The sequence below is a fragment of the Amphibalanus amphitrite genome, unplaced genomic scaffold (genome assembly GCF_019059575.1).
Source record: "Amphibalanus amphitrite isolate SeventyFive unplaced genomic scaffold, NRLGWU_Aamphi_draft 000702F_arrow, whole genome shotgun sequence".
NCBI lineage: Eukaryota > Metazoa > Arthropoda > Thecostraca > Balanomorpha > Balanidae > Amphibalanus > Amphibalanus amphitrite.
The window spans coordinates 324,544-333,687 of record NW_024882196.1 but is presented as its reverse complement, the minus strand read 5'-3'; positions in this window follow the sequence as shown (position 1 = coordinate 333,687).

Sequence of the window (9,144 nt, the reverse complement as noted above, 5' to 3'; positions counted from 1 at the left end):
ACGATGTCAAAATCGTAGTTCTGCGGCCATTTTTTGCGAAGTTATTTACCAAAAACCAAACCCGCTGCTTGGGTCACGTTATGAAATGGGGCCTTGCCGGGCGAGATTTACGCTGTTTCATGATATGCATAAATTGGTAGGGCATAATCGTTTGAATAAAAAAAATGGTTTGGAAGCAATTTTCTACGGAGGTAAACACCATTTCAATGTCCTACCCAGCTCATGCCGTTATAAATTTCGACCTACCCTCAAAAGTATTCATGTGTTACTCGAGCAACAATTAGGCAAATTGCAAGCTCGCCACAGAGCACAAATCCTATAAGAGATAGTCCTTATTTAAAACATATGCTCATTGGATATTCAAGAAGGTTGCTCCTAAATATTGTGGTTCTAGCTTCAAAAACACGGATGTTATGAGTGCCGATAGGTTTCGCGAGGCTACACCGGCCGGATCGCCCACTGTGCAGCGGCCCGCGGGTGGCGCGGAGGCCCAGCGGCCGCCGGGCTATGCTAATTGCTAGGGTCGCGTGATACATGTTTTATGGTCAATTTTACATTTAAAATTCAATGGTGTGGGCTAGACGGCCATTGGAGCCGGTTTATATTACGTTCTGGTGGAGGTCAGGTCAAGGTCAGGTCAAAAAAGGTTAAATTTCAGAGTTGATATTTTGCATAAAAAGGGTATCTATTCGATGCAGCTCATCACGGGAAATCCAATGGTGGCCTTTCGCTTGCTCTGTGTGTTCTGTGACGGCTAAAAATTGAGTTTGAAAATTTTACGTAATACATTTTTTTGCCATAACTTTGCTAAAAATGGAGCTGTCGAGTTTAGGTTTGGCATATCTAGTGCAGATAGTTCTATAAAATATATTCCAAATTTAATTTTGAATGTTGCTGGTATTTTCGGGGTGTTATACTTCTATAGTTTTGATCAGGGCGTATTTTAAGGGATTTTCACTGGGTCGGCAATCACAATTAGGGGCGGCATTTTGCACTCATAGGGGCGGCACTTGGCATCTGAGGGGGGCGGCATACCTACTGATATTTAATGACCAAAAAAGACACGTTCGACGGTTCTTTTATAACTCTTTCTAAGTAATGATTTCAGATTCAACCTACCTAAGCTCAGCGGTATTACGTTTATTTTTCCGGGATATAGTACTTCTCTCATCATGATGCGGTAAATGAACTATAATTTGACTTTACAAAAAAATAATTTTAAAATTTTAACTGAGGTCAAGTTCATGACCTCGCCAGAAATAAAACATGTTGCATACCAGTCGATCCGTATCGTCAAGCTTAAAATATTCACGGTGTTTTATGGCTCTAGAACAGTGGTCGGCAGGTCGCACGAGTGGTGCCCACTTTATGGGCGCTGGACGGGGCCGTTACCCCCACTTATCATACCCCATTGCAAGCCCCATTGCTTACACAGCAAGGGTCGCTGATATTCGGCCATATCCTTTGACGCCTCTATTTTTCTGCATATAAATAAAATGCAACACAATTAACTCTCTTTTTATGGAGAGGGAGAGCGGGTGGAGTAAGGATGAACTCATACATTTTTTATTCATTAGTTACTCGCGTAATGAACAGCGTATTGTAACGATACGTTCATCCCCCCCCCCCAAGTTAATGAATGGTTTACCTACCTACTCAAATATTTTCGTGACCCCAGTGACATTTTCATTTAGTTTTTGAAATTTGAATGAGCTTCACTCGGTAACTTTCTCTCCGGCTCGGCCGGCGGACAAAACGCAAGCGAAGACAATGCGGGGAGTCCGGTGCTCTACCAACTGAGCTACGGAACAGGCAAATGCTCACCATAGATACACCGACTGAACGATCCCTTTATAACTTCAGCGATTGATAAGACAAACAGTGTGTAACTGTATATATAAAATTTAAGTCTCGAAATTGCGATGTCTTTGACCAAAGGTAAGGACAATATTGCGACCCTTCCATTAGGTATAAGGAAATGGGAGAAAATCAGGGCATGCATGCCTCTTTTTATAGGTAGACAAATGTCAAAGTTAACGAATTTAAACATAAAACAATTAAAAATGACACACTTAATCGGGAAATTGCCACCCACGACCCCTCGTTATGTCTTTGAGGTCATGTCAGGTCATGGAAGGCCTCCAACAGTTTTTTCAATAACTTCTGATAGAGATATGCGACATGCCTGAGCGATGAAAACACCTTTGATGATTTCAGTTTGACGATACAAATCGACTGATATGCAACATGACCTTTACCAGTCAGGTCATGACCTGGACCTGAGCTCAAATTTCCCAAATGACATTTGAATGTCAAATTATAGTTCATTCGACGCATCTCGACGAGAGAAGCACAGTACTGAAAAAAAAACAATGTCATAACTTTCGTGAGTCAATAATTATTACAGTAAAAAGGTTCTTCATTAAAACAGCTCAGTAGAGGGGCGGAGGGGGGGTCCACTGTCCACTCCAACCCTCCCCGGCCCGGCACGGGTTAAACTAGCTGTGCTCTGGAGGTTAACCCTCGCCGGACCTATTGGTTTTCTACATACGCGCCGGCCGAGGGGGTACGACCCCCCCTCGCCGTTTCGCCCCTGGTGGAGCTAGCGCGTCGCGGAAAAAACGAGCGTGTGCGCCGTTACGAGACGCAGAGATTGGTACCCAATTTTAAGGTCCTAGGTCAACCGGTGACCTCTCAGGTCAGGTCAAGTGCCCCAAGGTCCGGTTCAGTTTTTGGTGAATAACTTCGCAAAAAATGGCCGCAGAGCCGCGATTTTGGCAGCATCGTGTTCGCCTCGCTCAGGCGCGTCGAATGATATACTTTTTGTTCGGGTCAGGTCAACTTAGGGTTTTGACCTCAGGTCAAGGTCAGGTCAGCACCCCCAGGTCACGAAGTTGGTCGAAAGAGGTCATGTCGCATATCATTCGATTCGGCAGGTCTTCCTGAGTCCATTGGTGGCTTTCCCGGCTCGCTAGCTCAATTTGATCAAGAGTTATTGACGAAAAACGAATATGACCTTGATGACGTCATAAATGACGTCACGCAAGGTCAACATTGCAAAAGTGACGCATCTAGCCTTGCAAGGAGTGCATCAAATCACGATTCTGTGTGCTTGATATAGTTGGAGATCGTTGCCGGCGCCAGAATAGCAGTTTTCATTTTTCCCCATTGACTTATAATGGTGAGGTCACGAAAATGACCTGACCTCATATGACCTTTAGGAAAAATCCGAGATATAGGTACAAGTTGTGAGACTCATAATGGATACTAGATCCTGCAAGTTTCATTTCCCTGTGACATCTCCTCTGGCAGTGAGGGCGTTGCGAAGTTGCGACATCTGAAGACCGTGCAGAGGTTCACTTATGACGTCATAGGTCAGTGAACTGACCTGACCCAAAAATGCGGTTGGTGGCAAAAGATGCGGCTTGAATCAAAGGTCAGGTATGTCAAGTTTCAGCTCTCTATCGCCGGCGTGTTCGGAGCTATCGCGAAAAAAACCTATGGGGGGGGGGCGGCACCCGCCCCCACCCCCCCCCCCTCGGCCGGCGAGGGTTAAGCCGTTGATGTTAGGTCAAGTCTGAGGACTTAATAGGAACGTTGAAGAGCTATCGAATGCGCTTTTTTCGCGGTGCTGTAGTTCTATTCTTCCCCGAGTTATGCGCCAGTTTGTCAATAAATGTTGAAACAGACAACATTTCTCCCACATTTCACCTTTGATGACCTTTGGTCACCTGATATTTGACATTTGACTTGACCTAACCAAAGTACGGTTAACCAACTAACCCAAGTAGTTTTTGACACTCTTTCGAATGCCGCTTACCGCGTGTCGCAACGTGGCCCAGTAGCCAAGTTATAGGGGTCGGGAGGGGGGTTCAAACCTCAGCCCGGCGTCGGTTAAGGGAAGGCACTATCATTGTGGGGGCGCTGCAGATATGCTAAGGGACGACAGCACAGGGCCTATTTTAACATGTTAACTGGGGGGGCAAATGCCCCCGCACTCAACAGAATTGCCCCCCTAGTCGTCGAGATTTGCCCACTATAAAAATGGGCATAAAGGAACAGGGTGACAAACATATTACGTAACTACTGTGACTTGTTTTGCAATGGATGTCAAATGAGTCAGTCTGTAAGTAATGACCAGTGGTGTATCTAAGGGTGGGTCATATGGGTCATGACCCCCCACCCTCTTGGGGCCCGGGGACACCACAGGCCTGTCAGGGGCACCACAGGCCTGTTGGGAGCACCATCAACCTAGCAAGAGCACCATAGGTCTGCCAGGGGCACCACAGATCTGCCAGGGGCCCCACCGGCCTCGCAGGGGCACCACCTTGGGCCTGTCAGGGGTACCACCACAGGCCCGCCAGGGGCACCATAGGCCTGCCAGAGGCACCATAGGCCTAGCAAGGGCGCCACGGACCTGTCAGGGGCACCAGAGGCCTAGTATGGACACCACATGCCTGGCAGGGACACCACCGGCCTCGCAGGGACTGGGACACCTTGGGCCTGTTAGTGGCACCACGTGCCTGTCGGGGACACTCCAGGCTTGTCAGGAGCACCACAGTCCTGTCAGGGCCCAGGGGCACCACCGGCCTCACGTGGACACCACCGGCCTCGCAAAGGCATCATGGGCCTGTCAGGGGCACCACGGGCCTGTCGTTGGAACTTCAGGCTTGTCAGGGGCACCACAGTTCTTTCAGATGCACCGGCGGCCTAGCACCATGGCACCATGTTTGGCCGAGGTCGCGATTCGGCGTATGTCGCCTCGCATTAGCCGCGCGTTTGCAGTCTTTTCGTGGTTTCAAACGTTCAAACATGGGATATGATGTAGCTCCCATGCATTAGGGTGGGTTTTAAGATCACCGGAAGGTCAGGTCAGATCATTTACCTTTGATGACCTCGGTTCACATTTTCGAGTTTTATATGTTTCTACTTTCTAGGCTAGTTTTTGGAGCTGAATTCGAATTAAGCAACCATTTGACCATTTACGAAGTAGTTTTGGTGCCTTCGTAACATGTTACGAAGCTGTCAGAGGCGGTTGCCACCTACTACGAATACCCGGCAAAACCCTTACTGGTTGACCTGACCTGACCTGACCTGGCCTAAATGCATGAAGACATCATCTATGATCATAACTAACATGATATTCGTGATTAGCACCCCGAAAAACCATAGCAGCCACTCTTTACGACGCTCTAACAGGTCCCGATTTTCCCGACTTTTGGGTCAATGACCTGACCTGGAAGGTCAACCGATGACCTAGGACCTTAAAATTGGGTATAATCGGCTTCCTTTTATCACGGGCAACACGGTCGTTTTTTCCGCGAAGCTCTAGCTCGATCAGGGGCGAAACGGCAAGGGGGAGGGTCCAACGGACCCCCCCCCTATACGCTCGCTACTGGAAACACCAATACGGGCGAGGGTTAATGGATTATTAAAGACAATTTTCCAGGTTGCCCCCCCAGTCAAATTCCCTTAAAATAGGCTCTGCGACAGCATCATTTTGAGGCGCGCCACCAACTTTTTAGGGCACTTAACCCTATTCCTGGCGGGGGGCCTCAGGAGCCCCCCCCCCCCCTGAGGTTTTTTGGTTATTTCTCCCAAACGCTTTGAGCTAGGAAGCTCAAATTTTCTGACTGTTACTAAAAGGCTTTTACGCAACATTTCTGAAAATTTTGAGTTGATCTGACCTCAGGTCAGGTCACCAGAGGCGGTTTGGTGACCCTACCTCAGAAAAGTTTGCTATCACGCCAGAGCTAGAGTTTTTGACCGATCAATTTCTTCTCTTCAGGCTTTAGTTAGGGTACCAGTATGTGAAATTTGTATATCTCATAATTTTCATATCTGTGACCTGAGGTCAGGCCAGACTCGTGACCTTTACATTGCAAGCCTATGGGAAAATATTGAAACGCCTCCTGCTTCGTGTAAACGAGTCAAAACCACCCAATTCTTTCAGTATTATGGAAGATTATCTCATCGGTGATGATCCTGGTGCCGCTAATTGACAGGGGCACCGGCAAAGGTCATCTGAGGTCATGTGACGTCATAAATCGTTTTTCTGTAAATAAATCACGACATGATGGTGCTAAAGACTTGTAAGTGGTACCAAACTGCTCGCCTGGTCAAGGCGCGTCGTTTGGTATGCAGCATGACCATACCCCACAACCTCATTGATGAATGACCTGACCTTGACCTCAGGTCAAATTTCAAATTGACCTGTGAAGGTCATCACATACTTATTTCGCATCGCCTCGGCGAGAGCAACAAAAAATGTATTGGTTTTATGTCTCTATGTTTCTTAGTTTAAAAGTTATATAGGTAACTAATTCCAAAACATTTTATCGTTGATGACCTCTGGTGACCTCAATATTGACCTGACCTGAAAATGTTTTATGTAAAAGTTGTAGATCTTTAAACGACCTATCAAACGCCGTTCGCCGTTTGTCGCTGCGATGTGTAGTTTTTGAGATCTGAAGGGGGGCCGAATCGGCCCCCCCGCCAGTTTCTTGTCCCGGCGGAGCCCGCCAGGAATAGGGTTAAACCACTTTGAGGGGCACCATCGACACTGTGAGAAGCGCAATTATCTCTTTGAGCGTTGGGGGTGGCACCATTACATTGAAGGGCGCCATGTGCGCAGTGATGTGGGGCAAAATGACAATGAGGAGCGCCTCCGATACTTCAAGAAGAGACGCCAACATTACTCGGGGGGGGGGGGGCAACATCACTTTTATTTTGAGGACGCCACCACATTGTAAGCGGCGGCACTGTAACTTTAAGGACCGCCGCAGATACTTTAAGGGGCGGCTCCATCATATGGAGGGGCGCTACAGATCGGCGCTTCTATCACATTTAAGGGCGCCGTGAGCACATTGGGGGGCGGCACCATGACGTTGAGGGGCGTTACGGAAGGTTTGAGGGGCGGCAACATGACATTCAGGAGCGCCTCCGACACTTCGAGGGACACCAGCATTTCTTTGAGAGGCGGCACCTTGACTTTTGAGGAGACACCACCGACACTGTAAGGGGCGGCACCATCACTTTGAGGGGCGCCACGGATGGTTTGAGAAGCGGCACCATTATGTATATGGAGGGACGCTACAGAAAGTTAGAGGGCGGCAACATTGTGTTGATGAGTTCCTCCAAAACTTTGAAGGGCGCCACTGACACTGTAAGGGGCTGCACCAGCACTTTTAGGGGCGGCAGCATCATTTTGAAGGCCGCCACCGACTCGTTGACAGGAGACACCATCACATTTAGGGGCGTCACTGGCACTTTGAGGGAGGCACCATCACATTGAGGGGCGCCACCGATGCTGAAAGGGGCGGCATCATTTTCTTGAGGGGCGGCATCATCTGCTTGAGGGGCAGCTCCATCACAATGAGGGGCTATGTGGATACCTAGAGGGGTGGCACCATTATATTGGTGGGTTCCTCTGACACTCCGAAGAGCGTCACTGACACTTTAAGGGGCGGCACAAACACTTTAAAGGGACTATCCCACCTTTAACATGGGGTTTGAGTTGAGATAGCCAAGTTTGCGGCGAGGTTCAGAAACCACTATCTATCTAGGTTGCAACCCCTGCGGCCTCTTGGTGTTGAAGAAATTCGTTCCCTTCATTTGAAAATGGGTCTTGTGCAAGGCCCTATCTTCAACATGGAGCGACCGTTAGTGTGACGTCACCTCGTTTAGTCATTCTGATTTAAATGGGTTTGTTCGTTGAAAAATTGCTTAAAACTTGGTCTGAACTTTGTTGTGGTGCCTACAGAGTAAAAAGAATCAGCTTTATGGCAGTAATGTGGCCTGGGGAAGGAGATAATTTTGGGCTTTGACGTCACATATTTGAAAGTTTGTGTTTGGAATATGGGAAGCCTAAGATGTTTAATGAAAAATAAATGCCAGAACCGTGTTCCTGGTCATCCAATCTATAAAGTCGGGCACAATTTAACTGGTATTAACAACATTTTAGAAGGTGGGATAGTCCCTTTAAGGGGCGGCAGCATCATTTTGAGGGGCGCCACCGACTCGTTGGCGGGCAGCACCATCACATTCAGGGGCGGCATCATCTTCTTGAGGGGCGGCATCATCTGCTTGAGGGGCGGCTCCATCACAATGAGGGGCTATGTGGATACCTAGAGGGGCGGCACCATTATATTGGTGGTTTCCTCCGACACTTCGAAGGGCGTCACTGACACTATAAGGGGCGGCGCCAACACTTTAAGGGGCGGCAGCATCATTTTGAGGGGCGCCACCGCCTCGTTGGCGGGCAGCACCATCACATTCAGGGGCGCCACCGGCACTTTGAGGGCGGCACCATCACATTGAGGGGCGCCACCGATACTGAAAGGGGCGGCATCATCTTCTTGAGGGGCGGTATCATCACATTGCGGGGCTCCACAAATGCTTAGAAGGGCGGCACCATTAGGTATATACATTGAGTGGGGCTACTAACAGATTTAGGGGCGGCACTGTCACATTGAGTTGCGGGATCACCACTTTCTATAGACGGCTGCTTCACTTTAAGAGGCGGCATTATCATTTCGGAGGACAGTAGCCTTCAACTATGAATGACGGCACCTAGCCTGCATGTGCGTGCTGCATCCTAGAGGCGGCGGCAACTGGGTCGGCAAACGGCTGTCACTGGGTCGGCATTCTCCGTGACTGGGTCGGCAATTGCCGACCCAGTTAACATGTTAAAATACGCCCTGGTTTTGATGGTCGAAATCAATTTTTGTTTAGAAATCAGAGTTGGCAGTTTTGTAGCGCTGTTTATTTTACATCTTTTTTATCTTGAATACCTATTTTTTGTTATCTTCAAAACTGTAAGCGTGACAGCTCTGCCTGCTAAACCTTTTATTGGGTCGAAAATGACAGAACATGAGGTCACTCTGACGTCATTTGTGACTAACCTTTCATAAGAGCTCTGGAAAAATTTGGTCACAAGGTGTAAAATGATGCCCGGAGGGGTCTTGAAAGTTTGGTGGCGACCTACGCTATACTTTAAGAGATATCGACTGAAAAGGAGAGGGGGCTGTTTCGCGCCCGCTCCCCCCAACGGGGCTCGAGGCTTTTAGTTGTTGCTCTCACATAACTCTTGGTTATATTACAACGTAGTGGAATTGCAAGCCTGGCAATATAAGCTTCCTGGCA